Source organism: Lepus europaeus, chromosome 22 (genome assembly GCF_033115175.1).
Source record: "Lepus europaeus isolate LE1 chromosome 22, mLepTim1.pri, whole genome shotgun sequence".
NCBI classification, from domain to species: Eukaryota; Metazoa; Chordata; class Mammalia; order Lagomorpha; family Leporidae; genus Lepus; species Lepus europaeus.
The window spans coordinates 27,670,792-27,690,448 of record NC_084848.1 but is presented as its reverse complement, the minus strand read 5'-3'; the positions used below and the strand labels follow the sequence as shown (position 1 = coordinate 27,690,448).

The 19,657-nt window shown below is 44.7% G+C and overlaps 1 protein-coding gene and 1 pseudogene across 1 annotated transcript in view; both read right to left on the bottom strand.

The window, feature by feature from the left end:
- Positions 1-19,657, bottom strand: part of HEATR4 (HEAT repeat containing 4) — a 161,138-nt gene that overhangs the window by 82,442 nt on the left and 59,039 nt on the right. The window contains exon 2 of the mRNA XM_062181474.1: positions 10,068-10,141. The gene's annotated coding sequence lies outside the window, so the exon portion shown is untranslated. The remainder of the gene's footprint in view (positions 1-10,067; positions 10,142-19,657) is intronic.
- On the bottom strand, positions 12,985-13,988 carry LOC133751425 (E3 ubiquitin-protein ligase RNF115-like; annotated as a pseudogene).

The following is a 19,657-nucleotide window of genomic DNA, read 5'->3' as shown; positions in this document are numbered from 1 at the left end:
TGGTTCACTCCCCAAATGGCCGCAATGGCTGGAGCTGAGCAGATCCAAAGCTGGGTGTCAGGAGCTTCTTCCAGTTCTCCCACGCGTGTGCAGAGGCCCAAGGGCTTGGGCCATCCTCCGCTGCTTTCCCATACACATTAGTGGGGAGCTGGATTGGAAGTGGAGTAGCTGGGACTCGAACCAGGGCCCGTATGGGATGCCAGTGCCACAGGCTGGACTTTAACATGCTACACCACAGCGCTGGCCCCAATAAATAAATCTTGAAAAAAAAAAAAAAAAGATACTGTGTCTGTTTTCTCTTTCTTTTTCACATCCTACCCATAAACCTACAAACCTCCTGGTCACCCCCAGACCCTCCCTTCTTGCCCTGGCCCTCCAGCTCCCCAGAAAATAATTTTTGGTATGTATTTTTTTCAGATGTTACATTTTAACATATGTATATGTAGCAACAAAAATGTTTTGTGTTGTATAAGTATTTTAATAAGAAAATTGATTTTATAAAGCAAATAATGGGGAAAGAGCAACTGTTACCTGAAACAGACCAGAATCACATGGGATTGACAAATGTCTTAGTTCAAGAAAGAAAAGAACAGTTGGGGAAGAAATAATACTTCTGGGACACCCATTTGGGCTAGTCACTAATCCTCACAACCATTCCGTGGGGCTGGTGTTATGGGCATGGTGGGGAATGCCGCCACCTGTAGTGCCAGCATCCCACATGGGCGCCGGTTTGAGTGCTGGCTGCTCCACTTCTGATCCAGCTCCCTGCTAATGTGCCTGGGAAAGCAGTGGAAGATGGCTCAAGTGCCTGGGCCCCTACACCCACATAGGAGACCCATTGAGGATCCTGGGGCATACAACAGTTTAATATAAAAACTTTGGTTTGGCCCAGCCCTAGCAGTTGTGACCATTTTGGGGGTGAACCAGCAGAAATATCTCCCCCCCCGTCACTTCTTCATTTCTGAAACTCTGCCTACCGATTAAATGAAATAAATTAAAAAGAGAGAGAGAAGCTCTTGCCCACATATTTTAAGGCAAAAGTCACCTGTGAGAGTTAGTGATTGCTGTTCAAAGTTGTGGGGAAAGAGGGATTTCTTGGACTCTTCCTTACTAGGTTTATGACCGAGGCGCCTACCACAAAAGATAGATTAATCTGAAAAAGCATAGAAATTTATTAAATACTAGTTTTACCTGTCATGAGAGCCTTCAGAAATAAAGACCCCCAAGAAACAGGGAATCCTGTGTGTTTTTACACTAGGTTGATGAGGGAGTATATAAGTTGCAGGGAAACGTGTTGGAGGAAGGAACTATGAGCTAGTTGTTACTAACTGGGGGACTCAGGGAGGCCTGTTCGGATCCCGCTCAGTGCTGCTGTGTCTCCTGTGATAGGACGGCCCTTTCTTCCAGGTAGAGAGTGGGTACTTCTCGAATGAGGGTCTGAACAACCTGCCACGTCAGGGAGTGTGAAAGGTCAGAGAGTGACCTTCTGGATTTTTGTAGCTGTTTCTGCTGCTCTCTCAAATGCCAGCATGCCATGTTTTCTAGTAGCATGTCCTGAGTCCCATTATTCTGTCTAGAATTTCCCCCAAAAGCTTCACAGTCCAGAACCTGGGTTTCATTGAAGCTAATAAAGCAGGTTTCTCAGCTAGGGTTAGTCAGTCCAGTTAAACTGTTGTGACTTATTTCAGGAGGCTTCCAACAAGGCTAGGCCTCTGTGTAGTGTCAACAATCAGATATTTAATAGGAAGATATTGCAATAAGGATTGATGATCGAAAGAACTATACACGGAGGTTTTGAGTCCAGAGGGAAGTCAGCTGAGAGGATTTCTAGATGCTGGGCTCTAGAAGTCCTCAGGTGGTGGAGGAGGCACAGGCAGTCTGACAGCCGGCGCCGCAAGGCGGAGGATTAGCCTAGTGAGCTGTGGCGCCAGCCCATAGGCTTTCCACTCTGAGTTCTCAAGTGGTGATTTTCTGAGGTCTGTGAAAGTTGTCCAGCTTCAGCTTTCGGGGCTTCGGGGAAAGAACAGATTTTGTTCATAGTGTTTCTAAGCCAGAAGGGTGGGAGAAAAATTGGGAATATTAGTTTGACTAACGCATTAATAGCCAGATACTAGAGGAAACCACAATTCAGGACCCAGCCCAGTTTAGAGGTAAATAACAGAACCTAGAATCTGCTATCCATGAAGGTGTGCTGAAGTGGACAGATGGAGAACTCTCATCCACTAGTTTGTGCCCAAAATGCTCACAACGGCCCCAACTGAGGCTGAAGCTGGAGGCCGGGAGGTCTCCTATGTGGGTGGCAAGAACCCAATTACTTGAGCCAGTTACCCAGTGCCTCCCGGGGTCTGCATTAGGGATCTGGAGCCAGGAGCTAGAGCTGGGTATCAATCCCAGTGATTCAGATATGGAAAACAGGCATCCTAACTGGTATTTCAAGCACTGGGCTAAATACCAGGCCCATGTATGATATTCAAGTTACCAGAAACTTGTATCCCAGGGTACTCATCAGACTCTTTCTTGAATCTCCTTGAAGAACAGCAATTTTGGACTGTAGCTGATTAAAAATGCTTTCAGGGAAGAATCAAAGTAAAATAATAACTGTCTGACAATGACAAAAACTTAAAATGGCCAAGGTTAAAGACCTAATGGAAGTTAGTTGTAATAACCATGCAGTGGTCATTTCTGTGGCATACAACAGTTTAATATAAAAACGGAAATTATGACTGATAATATTATATCAGGACATAGCATATTTCTAGGAATTAAATACAATTTCTAGGACATTCCTATTAGTAACATATACCCATAAAATATAAATGAAAGATTGTTTAGTATCAAGTATTATTTGATTGCTTTACATGTCATTTAACACACCAAATAAACTAATTAGCTATACATTTCTGTTATTATATGGAGAGAAAACAAATTCTTTTGAGATATTCCAGGGGATTTCTGGAAACTCATGAAGTGAGTTTGAGGTAAAAAGCAATTTAGAGGGGTTGGTGCTGTGGTGTTGCAGGTAAAGTGCCGCCTGCAGTGCTAGCATCCCATATGGGCGCTGGCTCTAGTCTTGGCTGCTCCACTTCTGATCCAGCGCTCTGCTATGGCCTGGAAAAGCACTGGAAGATAGCCCAAGTCCTTGGGCCCCTGCACCCACATGGGAGACCCAGAAGAAGCTCCTGGCTCCTGGCTTCAGATTGGTGCAGCTCTGGCCATAGCGGCCATCTGGGCAGTGAACCAGCAGATGGAAGACCTCTGTCTTTCTGCCTCTCCTTCTCTCTCTGTGTACCTCTGACTTTCAAATAAATAAATAAATCTTTTTTTAAAAAAAGCAGTTTAGAATTTTTATTTATTAAGTTGTAAGAAAAGTCAAAAGGCGTAGGGGTGGGTGTTACGGTGCAGTGGGTTAAGCTGTTGCTGGGGACAGCATATCCCACATCAGAATGCCAGTTGGAGTCCCAGCTACTCTATACTGTGATCTAGCTTCTTGCTAATGCATATGAGAGGCAATAGACGATGGTCCAAGTACTTGGGCCCCTTCCACCTATGTGGGAGATCCAGATGGAATTCCTGGCTCCTAACTTTGGCCTGACCCAGTCCTAGCTGTTGCAGGCATTTGGGGCAAACCAATGGATAGAAGATCTCTCTCTCTCTCTCCCTCTCTCTCTCTCTCTCTTGCTATTACTCTGCCTTTCAAGTAAACAAATAAAAGTGTCAAAAGATTTAAAATATTTAACAGTATCACAGATTGTTATGAAACAAATGCTTAGGTTCTCTTAATTAAGAACATGATGAAAGTTAACATAAAATATGGGAAATTATTCTGATAGAACAAAATCTTTGTTTTCCTAAGTCAGTTGATTAAAAGGAAAAGAAAAACCTTTCATAATCTCTAGTATTATCAGACTAATATGCCAAAAAGGCCATTTTAACAGAGAAAACCAGCATCTAAACTTTTACCAGTGTGCTATTGTTATTAATGCTTGATTTAAATCCTTATAATAAATTCAGTGTTAGCTAACTTGACCATACAAGATAAGATTCCTTTCCAGGATTCTTTTTCTGCAGAACTTTTATAATTTTTATATCCACTAACTTTTTTTTTTTTTTTGACAGGCAGAGTGGACAGTGAGAGAGAGAGACAGAGAGAAAGGTCTTCCTCTTGCCGTTGGTTCACCTTCCAATGGCCGGCGCGCTGATCCGAAGCCAGGAGCAGGTGCTTCTCCTGGTCTCCAATGCAGGTGCAGGGCCCAAGCACCTGGGCCATCCTCCACTGCCTTCCCGGGCCAGAGCAGAGAGCTGGCCTGGAAGAGGGGCAACCGGGACAGAATCCAGCGCCCCAACAGGACTAGAACCCAGTGTGCTGGCGCCACAGGTGGAGGATTAGCCTATTGAGCCGCGGCGCCAGTCATTCACTAACTTTTTAAAAACAATTTTTTTAAAGATTTATTTATTTGAAAGAGTTACAGAGAGAGGCAGGGAGGGAGATCTATCTTCTGGTTTATTCCTCAAATGGCTGCAAATAGCTGAGGCTGGTCCAGGCCAAAGCTAAGAGTCTAGAGTTCCATCCAGGTCTCCGATGTGGGTGACAGAGACCTGAGTACTTGAGCCATCTTCTAATGCTTTCCCAGGTGCATTAGCAGGGAGCTGGATCAGAGGTGGAGCAGCCAGAATTTAAACTGGTGCTCATGTAACATGCTGGTGCCACAGGCAGAGGCTTTTTTCTTTCTTTTATTTTTTATTTTATTTTATTTTATTTTTTTATTTTAGAGTTAGACAGTGAGAGAGAGAGACAGAGAGAAAGGTCTTCCTTTTCCGTTGGTTCACCCCCCAAATGGCCGCCATGGCTGGCTCGCTGTACCGATCCGAAGCCAGGAGCCAGGTGCTTCTCCTGATCTCCCATGTGGGCGCAGGGCCCAAGCACTTGGGCCATCCTCCACTGCCCTTCCGGGCCACAGCAGAGAGCTGGACTGGAAGAGGAGCAACCGGGATAGAATCCAGCGCCCCCCATTGCACCTCATCCATCAGTTTTATTTTACCCTACAAGTTTCTTGTTCTTATTCTGAAACAGTCATTCTTCATTAGTATAGAATTAATAGCCCTCTTTCTTTTTTTAAAAAAAGCTTATTTATATTTATTTGAGAGAGTGATGGGGGAGGGGAAAGAGAGAGAGAGAGAGAGGGAGAGGGAGAGAGAGAGAGATCTTCTATCTGCTGGTTCATTCCCCAATTGCCACAACAGCCAGGGCTGGGCCAGGCAGAAGCCAGGACTCAGGAACTCCATCTGGGTCTCCCATGCGGGTAGCAGGGAACCAAGTACTAGAGTCATCATTTGCTGCCTCCCTGGGTACATATTAGCAGGAAGCTGGGTTGGAAGTAGAAGGAGGACTTGAACTCAGGCACTCTGCTATGGGATGTGGGCATCCCAAGCAGCAGCTTAACCTGCTGTGCCACAATGCCCACCCCAACAACTTTCTTCTGATCTTAATAAAACTACATTCTTGTGCCTTATAACTGTCTTTACCAAAAAAATATCTTATTTTCCTTGAATACACTGCATACAGAATTGTTACCTCATTATTTCCGGTAATTGTAATCCTACATAGTAATTAGAATTTTTAATCCTTAGTTTTAATTTCTAGTGAAAACTAAGAAGTAAGGAATTATGAACTGTCAAACCAGCATTTGACAGATGAGCACTTTTCGTAATTTCTAGAAACATATGCTTCCTCATAGTATAATTTCTAATATTTATCAACAGATACAAGTATATTTATACATGAGGTATCACCAAACATCATGAAAATGTATAATAAGAAAAAACTATGATGGATTTCAAAATGTTTTTGCACCAAAATAAACATCCTTTAATTCCAATTCTCCACAATTTTTTTTTGGTATCCTTATACTTGAAGGTTGTAAGTTAACATAAAAATTTTGGAATCCAGTTAAGTAGACATATTTTATACAACATAATGATTGCTGAAAAGTTCTCTTGTAAAGTTACCCCTTTTACATTTTTTAAATATTTTATTTATTTATTTATTTATATGAAAGGCAGAGTTATGGAGAGAGAGAGGGAGAGACAGAGAGAGAGAGAGAGAGAGGGAGAGAGAGACAGAGAGAGAGAGGGAGACAGAGAGACAGAGAGAGAGAGATCCTCCATCGACTGGTCCATTCCACAAAAGGCTGCAATGGCTGGAGGTAGGCCAAACCAAAGCCAGGAGCCAGGGGATTCCTCCGGGTCTTCCTTTGTGTGGCAGGGGCCAAAGAACTTGGGCCATCTTCCACTGCTTTCCCAGGCACTTTGGCAGGGAGCTGGATTGGAAGTGGAGCAGCTGGGACCTGAACCAGCGCTCATATGGGATGCCAGTGTTGCAGGCAGCAGCATTAGCTGCTATACTACAGTGACAGCTGCCCTGTTTACATTTTTAAAATTCAACTGTCCTTAACAATTATGCTCGAATTGATCATGAATCTTTCATGAGGCATTAAACAAAGGTAGTCCAGGGCTGGTGTTGTCGCATGGTGGGTAAAGCCACTGCCTGTGATGCCTGCATCCCATATGGCCACTGGTTGAGTCCCGGCTGCCCCACTTCTGATCCAGCTCCCTGCTAATTTGCTTGGGAGAGCAGTAGATGGCCCAAGTGCTTGGGCCCTTGCACCCACATGGGAGACCTGGATGAAGCTCCTGGTTCCTGATTTCGGACTGGTTTAGCTCTGGCTGTTGTGGTCATCTGGAGAGTAAATCAGCAGATGGAAGAGCTATCCCTCTGTCTCTCTCCTCTCTGTCACTCTGACTTTCAAATAAATAAGTCTTAAAAAAAAATCCATTTTTATCATGCATTTTGTTCATAGGTTGGATTTACGGATTTATAGATTTACTATCTTCAAGATAACACAAGTTTGACTAGTAAACTCAGGCTTAAGGAAATTAATGCCTGCATTATATTTAATGCTGACAGTTATAAACACACTTTTTTATTTTACCAATAAAAATACTGGCTATATTTACCAATTATTATCCCTGATCACATGTACTTAAAAATAAGCACTCTTATCTAAGCCAATTTGAATAGAACTCCTTTAACAGACTTTATGTAAATTAATTTGAATTCCATTTTCCATGAACATTTGAAAGTACCTTCATATTTCTGGCATATGCACAAAATTAAATTACCCACTCAGGTAGCTAAAGCTTCTTACTAAAACTTAGGGAAAAGCCAAGATTTGGGGGTTGGTGTTTGGTGACGTGGTTTAGACACTGCATCCCATATTGGAATGCCTGGGTTCAAATCTTGGCTCCATTTCTGATTTCAGCTTCCTGCCCATGCACACCCTGAAAGGCAGCAAGTGATGCCTCAAGTACTTGGGTTCCTGCCTGGATTGGGGTCTGGGCTCTTGGCTTCAGCCTGGCCCAGCTCCAGCTGTTGTAGGCATTTGAGAAGGGAACCACTGGATGGAAGATGTCTATCTGTTTCTCTGTGTCTCTGCTTTTCAGATTAAAATAAATAAGTAAAAATTTTAAAAAATGTTTATTATCTTTAAAAAGAAAAAATAAATTTGTCATTTGCCCTGACATGTCATCTTATAGAAGCTGTGTACTAAATTTTAGGTAAATTTTAGGAGTGACTGAGATACCTATGGGTTATTTGTCTCCAAAACCCATCTAAGTGGACAAAGCATCCACTCCTGTTTCCAAATACCCTTATTTCAAATTTTCAATTTTCCAAACTTCAGACCACATATTCAAGAACACTATAAGCCCCACTCAAAATAAATACAAGGAAACCCATACTTTACAAATCAGGAAAAAACGGCAGTTTTATAACATAGCTGTAAATTCTTCTGCACACTCCCAACAAAAGCCAGGAGACCTATGTCCCCTCACTTCAAGTCTGTGTAGACTTGTGATTGTTCCAGTCAGTAAAACAGCAGAAGTGACTTCAGAGGCTGGGTTATAAAAAGCCGTGAACAGTCTGCCTTGTTTGCTGGAACACTTGCTGCTGGAATCCTGAGCCATCATGTGAGATTTGGCTGCCTTAAGGTTGGGTGCTGTGATGAAGGCCCAAATACAAGGAGAGGCCAGCAGAAGGCACTCCTGTGACGCTCCCAGCTAAGAGACTCTGAGTCATCCCAGCCCAGATACCAGATGTTGGAGTGAAGAAACCTCCCCAGGAGCCTAGCCTCCAGTTCTCTCGGTTTTCCCAGCAGACTTCAAATGTACTGAGAAGAGCTTTGTCTCTGTCAAGCCCTGTCCAACTTGCAGATTTATGAGCCAGGCACATTGGTCTTATTTATGTGACTTAGAGTTTGGGGATGTTTCAGATGTCTGTTGTTGGGTAAACCACCACAAATCACAGTGGCTGAAAACAGTAACCATTTATTTCTTCTCCAGAGTCTGCAAATCTCCTTAGAATGAATCACCTTTGTTCCACATGGCATTGACTGGGGCAGTTTGACTTGGAGGATGCAGTTTGATGGCCGGGAGGTTGGTGCTGACAGCTGGGAACTCAGGCAGAGCTACGGGGTAGGCATGACTCAAACCAGGCACCCGATACATGATGCAGGAGTCTCAAGCAACTACTTTGCCACTGCTCCAAATGCCTGCCCCCTGAGGTCCTTTCTTAATTAAATAATCATTTGCCATCTGGACAGGCTGGGAATAAGAAACACTATTATTGTCATACTTGCTAAGTCCTGGTTCTTTCATATTTAAGAGTTCATTTGTTTTTTTTAAAAAACTTATTTATTGGGGCTGGAGCTGTGGCACAGCGGGTTAACGCCCTGGCCTGAAGCATTAGCATTGCATGTGGAGACCTGGCTGCTCTACTTCCGATCCAGCTCTCTGCTGTGGCCTGGGAAAGCAGTAGAGGATGGCCTAAGTCCTTGGGCCCCTGAACCCATGTGGGAGACCAGGAAGAGGTACAGGCTCCTGGATTCAGATTGGCACAGCTCTGGCTGTTGCGGTCAATTGGGGAGTGAACCATTGGATGGAGGACCTCTCTCTCTCTCTCTCTCTCTCTCTCTCTCTCTCTCTTTGCCTTTCCTCTCCCTGTGCAACTCTGACTTTCAAATAAATAAGTAAATCTTTTTTAAAAATGTTTTTATTTATTTGAAAGGCAGAAATACAGAGAGAGGAGGGGGAGAGGAAGAGAGAGTGAGAGAGAGAATATCAATCTTCCATCTCAGGACTGGCACTGTGGCATAGCAGGTAAAGCCACCGCCTGCAGTGCCGGCATCCCATTTGGGCGCTGGTTTGAGTCCCAGCTACTCCACATCCGATCCAGCTCTCTGCTATGGCCTGGGAAAGCAGTAGAAGATGGGCCACATCCTCGGGCCCCTGCACCTGCATGGGAGACCTGGAAGAGGCTCCTAGCTCCTGGCTTCAGATTGACATAGCTGCAGCCATTGTGGCCATCTGGGGAGTGAACCAGCGGATGGAAGACTTCCCCCACCCCCGCCTCTCTGTAACTCTGCATTTTAAGTAAAAATAAATAAACCTTTAAAAAACAAGAATTTACGTCTCAAGATAGCAAGGCCAAATGACATGGCATTATATGACCAAACGTTGGGAATCACGTGAGATCACTTCCATTTTACTCTGTTGGCTGAGGCAGACACAAAATTCGAAAGGATATGAAGGAAAGGAAATGTGGGATAGGAGTTCTTATTGTGGTCATCTTTAGAAAATGTAATCTTGTCCACAAAGTGGTTTGTTATATAGCAATAAGCAACAAGAACACCTCTGAAATAAAAACAAAGATTAAAAAGTCACCAGCAGCCATGGTGGGATGTGAGGGGACCTTGAAATGAGCAAGAATCAGACTAACAACAGAATTCTCAATAGCCATAATGGGAACAAAAAGCATTGGGATGATATCTTCAAAGTATTGAAGGAAAACAACTGATGACTTAGGATTCAGTCGTAGCAAAATAGATCCTTAAATATGGAGGTATTTGTTATTCATAAAGTGTGCTGAAAAAATTATATCCATCTCTACCATAAAAATCCCCAAATTCCATCCCGCTGTAGCACCATGCTCACATTCAAGTCCAAAATCTCACCATCAGGTCCAGGTACAGATGAGACTGCTCAGAACAGTTCCTCCGATACAGCCCCTGGCTTTTCAGTGTGAAACCTGTGAATTAAACAAACACATTATCTTCACAGAACACATCCATAATACAACGGTGGCAGAGGTATAAGATAACTCGTATACATATTTCTATTTGAGAATGAGGGAAATGAGAAGCATACAACCATCACTGGTCCTTAGCAACTCTGAAATCCACCTGAGAACACACTGCCGGGGCCTTCATGGCTACTCCGTTGACTCTGAGTTGTCTCTGTGGTTACCCTCTGAGCTGCAACCTTTATTTTCTGTAAGAAAAACTGAGTTAGCATCTAGAAAGCCTGCTTCCTAGGTGGAAAATGTTGGGAATCCAAAGTTGTCTTTATTTTGTACTCTCTCCATTTAATTAGAGCTACTAGTTCTTCACCTAGACTGATCTTAACTGGATCCTCTTTGGAGAAAAAGTCTGCATAATACCCAAGTTTTAATGACTGTAGTTTGTCAACTTTTCTCTTAAGTAAACTGGTGTTCTCTGAAAAAAATTTGGCTACTTGAGCTCACAGTTCAATCACCTAAGTGCTTTTAATAAGATAACCATCATAATTGAGCTATAACAGAAGTGCTTTATATGCACTTCTCAATTTGTTAAACAGAATAGTAAAAAGATCTGTACCCAAGGGTGAAGATTTAATAAAACCAGTAAATCTTACAGCTGCCACAAAACACTTCTCATTGAAGCTGGCTTTTGATTTCTCTGCTAGTGTTGATGGTAAGGAATGCAATGACTACTAGCACAGTTTGGTGCTGTTGCCCTTATTAATGCTGAAATGGTTGTAGATTACCCATTATCTTTTATAATATCAGTGAAAATCTCAACACAGTGAGAAAGGCAACTAACATCTTAGTATTACTATGGAAACAGTTCTTGATCTGTACCCAGAGATCTGTAGACCACACTATAAGAAAATTTATCCTAGGGGCAGGTGTTGTGTAGTAGGTTGAGCCACTGCTTGTGATGCCCACATCCCATGTGAGTGCCAGTCAGTGTCCCAGCTACTGTTTCTCATTCAGCCTACTATTACAGCATCCTGGGAGGCAGCAGATGATGGTTGATGTGCTTGGGCCGCTGCCAACCACGTGGGAGACCCAGCTGTTGTGGGCATTTGGGGAATGAATTAGCAGATGGGAGATCTCTTTCTATTTCTGTTTCTCTTCTCCTTGCACTCTACCTTATAAATATAAATAAATAATATTAAATAAACAAATCTTTCAAAGAAACCCAAAGGGGGCCTGGCACTGTGATTCACCAAGGTAAGCCGCCACCTGGGATGCCAGCATGCCATATCAGAGTGCTGGTTTGAGTTTCAACTGCTCCACTTCCAAGTCAGCTCCCTGATAATGCACCTGGGAAAGCACTGGAAGATGGCTTAAGTACTTGGGCCCCTGCCCTGTTGTGGGAGACCTGGAGGGAGCTCCAGGCTCTTGCTTTGGCTTTATGTATTTAAGGATTAATGCCCCAAAAATAAAAGTACTCTCTTTTAAAAATATTTATTTATTTAAAAGGCAGAGTGACAGAGAGAGGACACACACACACACACACAGGGAGAGAGAACCATCTGTTGGTTCACTCCCCAAATGCCTACAACAGCTGGGGCTAGGCCAGAGTGAAGCCATGATCTAGGAACTCCAACTGGGTCTCCCACTTGAATAGCAGGGACCCAAGGACTTGAGCCATTGTCCACTAACTTCAGCAGAAAGCTGAAACCAGGAAGTGCAGAGCAGTCAGGACTCAAAGTAGGCACTCAGATATGGGATGTGGGGTGTCCCAAGTATCAGTTTAACCTGCTGTGCCATAACAAGGTCCTCCTAAAATTCAACAGTAAGGAAACAAACAATGCAATGAGAAAAGGGACACAATATATGAGCAGAAGGTAAGTGGATGGCAAATAGGCTTATAAGACTGCATACCATATGTCACCAGGAACTTACAAATTAAAACAATAATGAGGAAAAAAAAAAAAAAAAAACAACCAACAATGAGGGTCAGTGCTGTGGCGTAGCAGGAAAAGCTGCTGCCTGCAATGGAAGCATCCCATGTGGGTGTCGGTTCAAGTCCTGGCTGCTCCACTCCCCCCTCCTTTTTTTTTTTTAGGGCTCTGATTCCACTGTGTTTACTGTAAAATACGCTAAAGGTGGGCCGGCGCCGTGGCTTAACAGGCTAATCCTCCACCTTGCGGCGCCGGCACACCAGGTTCTAGTCCCGGTTTGGGTGCCGGATTCTATCCCAGTTGCCCCTCTTCCAGGCCAGCTCTCTGCTATGGCCCGGGAAGGCAGTGGAGGATGGTCCAAGTGCTTGGGCCCTGCACCCCATGGGAGACCAGGAGAAGCACCTGGCTCCTGGCTTCAGATCAGCGCGATGCACTGGCCGCAGCGGCCATTGGAGGGTGAACCAACGGCAAAAAGGAAGACCTTTCTCTCTGTCTCTCTCTCTCTCACTATCCACTCTGCCTGTCCAAAAAAAAAAAAAAAAAAAAAAAAATACGCTAAAGGTGGGCAGAGGTTGGGAATGAGGAGGAACATCCATTACAAGGCGACATGACAGGTAGTGGGGCCCTAGCTAGACTTTAAGGAATTGATTCTATTCAGGCAGGGGAAACCCACGTAATTAAGTTTTACACTTATAAAATTATCACTCTGAATTCAGGAATAAGAGGCATTTGGTTGTAGACACAATTTCATCTGTAGATACTAACTTTAAATTTAGAGAAGAAAAACATTCATTGCATTGATGTTATGGGTTGGGGTTTCTTATGTGACTCCTAAATCCATCTATCCTCTTTGTTTTGATACAATCTGCAGCGATGGTTCTGAAGACCAGCACAGCCCTGGTGCAGGTGTGCTCTGTGGCTTCAGAAAGTCCATCGGTCATGTAGTTGGCCGTCACTGGTAAATCTGTTACTTGCAGAAGCTCAGAGCCCTGGGATTGCTGTGTAGAGTCCTCACTGTTAAGGCCCCTCCTACATACAGGACATGTGCCATGCAATTCTAACCATGGCAAATACAACTGCTGTGAAAGAAGTGATTGCAGGGCAACTGCCGGACTTCCTCTCTCACTGTGTGATCTTCTTTGCACACTGGACACTCTAAACCCATATCGACTTGTTCCTGAGTTACTGACGCTGTTGGAAGAGATGTAATCTTCTCCTTGTCAGCTGGGGGAGGCCCTGTGTTTTCCAGTTGTCCTAAAAGCTGGGTTACAATGGCATCAAGCCCTGTCTGACCCCAGGCATAGTCCCCAGGGTTGGAGTGCAGTATCCTGCTCCAGGAAAAAGGGTGCGGGGATCCAGGAATCGCAGAATTTGCGAAGAATCCTGCAAAGATCTGTTGCATTATTCCTTCAATAGCTGGTGATCTGTCAGAACGAGTTCTTCCCTGAGATCTGTATCTCATTGGCAGCTGGAGGCCCACTTGCTCCCCAGAAGTCAGTGTGAGCTTGGTGACCCCTCTCATTGCTCTATTATCTTGGTCCAGTGGATTGCTACTTAGAAATAGTCTAACAACTTGGAAAAACATCGTGTGATGCAAACAGTCCCAGAGCTCTGCGAAATGTGTGGATGTGCTGTTGTCCATCCGGCTGCCACCACCACCTAAAAACCTGGCATCATCTGCCACGTCTTAAACAAAGCCCGATTCACATCTGGGACGAACATATTCCTTATTAAAAACCTTGGGAATGGTGAATCTGTCCTTCCAATACTGGTTACATGTCCAAACAGGATGCTTGTATAGTACTAAACAAGTTCCCTCATTGAATCAGCACCGGGAGTTTGGGGCAGACCTCGCCCTTGCAAAAGTGGCAGAAAAACCGGTGCGCGGCTACGGCGGAGACCACCTCCGCACCTGCCGCCTTCATTTTTCTCCTGCGCGCGGCTGTCCCACAGGGCGAGCGGTCGGTCCCTCACCAGGCCCCTACATCCCGGGCTGCGGTGGCCGCCGCAGCCGCCCCCGCCACCACCGCCTCAGCGAGGCCACCGCGTGGACGCTGACTCCGCGGCCCGCCTGCCAGCCGGCTGCTCAAACAGCCCCCGGCCGGTCCCTGCTCCACTTCCGATCCAGCTCTGCTATGGCCTGGGAAAGCAGTGGAAGATGGCCCAAGTCCTTGGGCCCCTGCACCTGCGTGGGACACCCGGAGGAAGCTCCGGGCTCCTGACTTCAGATTGGAAGACAAGACCTCTCTCTCTCTCTCTCTCTCTCTCTCCCTCTACTCTTTCTCTGTGTAACTCTGACTTCCAAATAAAGTAATGCATCTTTAAAAAACAAAACAATGAAATACTGTCACACACTGATTGAAAGGGCTAAAATCCAAAACACAGACAATACTAAATTTTGAGGACAATGCACAGAACTCTCGCTGCTGGTGGGAGTACAGATTGGTACATTCACTTTGGAAGATAGCTTGACACAATATTGTGAGGAAAAGGTCCATTTGGGGAGAGCATTTAGAATTTAAAGCTCCGTAGGGGGGATGATGGGGGAATGAGGTTGCTGGGTCCCCTGGCTATATTTCCTGGGCTCTCAAGTAAGAAACCAGGGCAGGCAGGAAGCAGTCAATGAACCCAGAACAGACTCTCTTGAGTTTTCTCCCATTGGACGTTGAAGGGTCAATTTATTTTGTCTTTTATAAACAGTCTCAGGCTCGTGTGCTAATGGGTAGAGGTGGAAGAAGAAGGCTACCAACTGCCAATTAATGGAAACAATACTGAGAGGAGGTCTAATGACCCCATGGGAAATCCAGCATCATGCAGTCAGACTCCTGGAAAATCTATATTGTATTCACAGGATAAAGGCAGAAGGACAAACTGACCACAGTGAATTGAGGAGGAAAGGGTCTTAAAGTGAAGACCCTCCTTGAACACGACATTGCAAGAGTTAGATGCTGACTCTGCATCTGAGGAGACGATGAAGAGACCCGTGAGCTATTAATGGGGAGTTGGAGAACAACTGCAATCAGGGAGAATTATAATGGAAGGGATCAGAAATGATCAAAAAGAGGTCATTTAAATTAGCCTGAAGTAGGCTGCCCAAGTGATTTCTACTTTTCAAAATAGGAAGAAACCAGCATTTCTGTTTTCTCAAAGATTCACATCTTGTTTTTCTAACTAGAGGAAGAGCCACTGCAAGAAATGGATGATGATAGCAGTGAACAGTCAGGGAGTTAGTTCAGTGCCTCGTTTTGTTTAAACAGTTGTTTGGCCCACCTGTTGGTGATTTAATGATTTAATAAGGTTACAGGAGTCATCCAAGTAGCACCTTTAAGAGTTAATCTCTCAGACATCCTTGTATCAGTTGCAACTGGGGTAAAGGTCTTGGCAACAATTCAACTAGGTAAGTTATGTGGTTCAAAGTCCTGGGAGCTGAGCCAAGAGAGGGCTTGCCAGGACAATGACAAAGCTCTTTTTGTGTCCAGCCAATGCCTGTTTTCAAACTCCTGCCTTCTAGAATAGATTAAACTAATCTCCCTGAAGGTGGGGAGCCTTCCCTTGAAGACTAAGGATGAGGCCCCTCAAAGGAACAGATGTGACCCCAATGTCTTTTCTCCCAAGACCCATTACAATATTAGATTCCACTGCAAAATTATGTGCCTGAGCCCAGATACTTTGGACAAAGAAGTCAGAATTTTTTTCTTTTCTTTTTTTTTTTTTGACAGGCAGAGTGGACAGTGAGAGAGAGACAGAGAGAAAGGTCTTCCTTTTGCCGTTGGTTCACCCTCCAATGGCCGCCGCGGTTGGCGCGCTGCGGCCGGCGCACCGCGCTGATCCGATGGCAGGAGCCAGGTGCTTCTCCTGGTCTCCCATGGGGTGCAGGACCCAAGCACTTGGGCCATCCTCCAATGCACTCCCTAGCCACAGCAGAGAGCTGGCCTGGAAGAGGGGCAACCGGGACAGGATCGGTGCCCCGACCGGGACTAGAACCCGGTGTGCCGGCGCTGCAAGGCGGAGGATTAGCCTAGTGAGCCACAGCACCGGCCAGAAGTCAGAATTTTAAGAGGATTTTTATACAAAAGCTGGTAGATAATACAAAGTCCTGGAAACCTCAATCACTTGTGAAAGACTTTTTGAGATTTTGAAGGAAGAAGGATCTTGGGTGGGCAGATTCTACTCACCCACCAGCTTTACAGAAAAGATCAGAGATCCTCTATGGTGGTTTCATGACTCCTGAAGTTTGTTGTATTTTTTGTTTTTCTTTAAACTTTTTATGTTGAAATAATTTTACACTATACAAATGTTGCAAAATAGTAGAGTTCTTCAAATCTTTCATCTACTTCCTCCAATGTTAACATCTTACATACCATAGTACAAACATCAAAACCAGGAAATCAGGGTGGGTGTTTAGCCTAACAGTTAAGATACTGGTTAAAGGCCTATATCCCACAGCAGAGTGCCTGGTTCGATTTTTGTGTTGCGGCTCCTTATTCCAGTTTCCTGCTAATGCTGGCCCTGAAGAACTGGTGATGACCCTGAGAAAAGTAGTGATGACTTGGCCGGCGCTGTGGTTCAACAGGCTAATCCTCCGCCTTGCGGCACCGGCACACCGGGTTCTAGTCCCGGTTGGGGCGCCGGATTCTATCCTGGTTGCCCCTCTTCCAGGCCAGCTCTCTGCTATGGGCCGGGAAGGCAGTGGAGGATGGCCCAGGTCCTTGGGCCCTGCACCCGCATGGGAAACCAGGAGAGGCACCTGGCTCCTGGCTTCGGGCCAGCCGCAGCGGCCATTGGAGGGTGAACCAATGGAAAAAGGAAGACCTTTCTCTCTATCTCTCTCTCTCTCTCACTATCCACTCTGCCTGTCAAAAAAAAAAAAAAAAAAAAAAAGTAGTGATGACTCAAGCAATTGGGTTCCTGCCACCGGCAGTGGAGACCTGGATTGAGTTCCTAGCTCCCAGCTTCAGCCCTGGCCTAGACCTGGCCATATGGGTATTTAGGGAGGGAGCTGGCAGCAGGGAGCTCTCTGACTCTTTCTGCCTCTCAAATTAAAAAAAAAAATCAGGAAATTAATATTGATACCATAGTATTGACCATGAGAATATTATTGATATTGTTATTGCCTTCTTTATGAGAGAACTTATTTAAATGACTACTAAACATGAAAACATGTGGTGCTCTCTTATCCCATGCAAACTGCACATATCAAATAGTACTAGACCAAGGGACCCAAAGGTGAAATCACAGCTGTACTGAAATACGTGGGAATCTATTCCACCTCCAACTTATTTCCCTTTGACCTTCAGATGGCTTATCAGAGAAGTAGATAGCTCTCAGATGTCAACTGAGAATTACAAAAAACTAAATGAACTTGTGTTAACAGTGGCTGACACTATGTTTATAGGAAGATCTCTCAAACCACTAAGTGATTTTTCTGATTGATCTTACTAGTGCACTGTTTGCAATCCCAAAGTATTTTAGGCATCAACAGTAGCGTGTCTCACTTGGCAGCCAGTGATTTACAATCTAACTACAGAAACTTCAATTCTCTAACATTTGTTGTCATCTATTAAAGTATGAGCTGGTGTTATGGCACAGTAAGTTAAGCTGCAGTCTGCATTGCTTGCATTCCATATAAGCATGGGTTTGAGACCCTGCTGCTCCAGTTATGATCTCCCTCCTTGTTAATGCCCCTGGAAAAGCAGTGGAGGATGGCCCATCTACTTGGGCCTCAGCCACCCATGTTGGAGACCTGGATGAAGTTCCAGGTTCCTGGCTTCAGCCTGGTCCAGTCCTGGTCCAGTCCTGGCTGTCATGGCCACTTTGGGAGTGATTTATTCTCTCTCTCTCTCTTCCTCTCTTCCTCTCTCTTCTGCCTCTCTCTCTTTGACTTTCAAATACATAAATTTTAAAAAAATAAAATAAAATGAGGGGCCAGAGCTGTAGCACGGTGGGTTAAGCTGTGGTTTGCAGTGCCAGCATCAGATATGGGTACAGTTCCAGTCCTGGTTGCTCCACTTCTGATCCAACTCCTAGCTAATGCATCTGGGAAAGCAGTGGAAGATGGCCCAAGTGCTTGGGCCCCTGAACCTACATGAGAGACCCAGAAGAAGCTCCTGGCTGCTGGCTTTGGACTGGCTTAGCTCCAGCTGTTGTGGCCATTTGGGGAGTGAACCAGCAGATGGAAGATCTCTCCATTTCTCTCTCTGTCTCTGTAATTCTGACTTTCAAATAAGTAAATAAATCAATCTTTTCTTTAAAAGTGAATTTAAACAAGTGTCTTAAATCTAATTCAGATAGTGGAATTTCTCAATATCATGATTGGCATACGGATTAGGGGTGACTTGGAAACAATTGTTTCTGAAGCTCAGCTTTTCCATATTGAATTTATAACTGAAAGGTGGCAGATGACTAATCACGGGCAAGTTCAGGGGCACTGTCTTAAGAGAAACATTTTGGAGAGTATAATCATCCATGGTAACCAGAGAAATTCTACCCTAGGCCAGGCAAAAGATCGTCTACCCATGAAATTCTCATTCCTAGCGTAATGGGGCACAGAAAATTGTTTAATTATGGAAACAGCATGACATATATCTGGGTATTAAGCTCAGCTACTTGGTTAATTCACTAGACAAGAACTGAAATCTGTATGGGGTCACTCTACTCTTACAAGTACTATGTATTTTCTTACAGAAGCTGCAGCTGATTTTTCTTTCTTTTTTATGATTGATTTATTTGAAAGGCAGAGTTAAAGAGAAAGAGAAAGGGAGAGATAGAGAGATCTTTCATCTGCTGGCTCACTCCCCAAATGGCCACAACAGCTAGGGCTTGGCCAGGCTGAAGCCAGGAGCCAGGAACTCTATCCCGATCTCCCACATGGGTAGCAGGGGTCCAAGCACTTAGGCGATTATCTGCCCCCTTCCCAGGTGCATGAGCAGGGAGCTGGATAGGAAGCAACGGAGCCAGGACTTGAACTAGTACTCTGATAGGGGTTGCTGCATCACAGGCAGCAGCCTAACCTGCTGTGCCACACCACCAGCTCCCGACAGCTGGTCCTTCTGCAGGTTATATGCACTCTGTCACAGCTGGCCTGCACAGTACCTACTTCTTCCTGGAGTTCCTGGGTTCAGAACTCCACAGAGGAAGGTACTTCTGAATACAGCCCAGGCCACCTCCTCAGCGGCTTCTCCCTCGTGTGTCTGACAGTCACTTCTGTGTCTCTTTACAGCAAGCTGGGAATCAGGGAAAGAGGAGGAAGGAGCTATTTTTTCTTGCCTGCCTTTTTGCTCTTCTGAAATCAGTGTGTACATTTCCATTTCTGAGCTGGTGTCTACAGCAGCCCAGGTAAGTTCTTTGTAAACCCAGTGTTTTCCTCCACTGGGGGGCATCCTGTCATAATTTAAAGAACAGACACCATTTAAAATACCTATCAGAAGTAGGTATTAAAAATACCTACTGAAAATCATTTGTAATAATTAAAAAAGCTCCCTGAGCTATGAGATCTGGGGTTTATTCAATAACTTTCTGGGGGGTTATAAATATCTATAGATCTTCCATTTGCTAAACATCTTCCACAGGCCTGTCTCTCCTCACCCTGCTATGC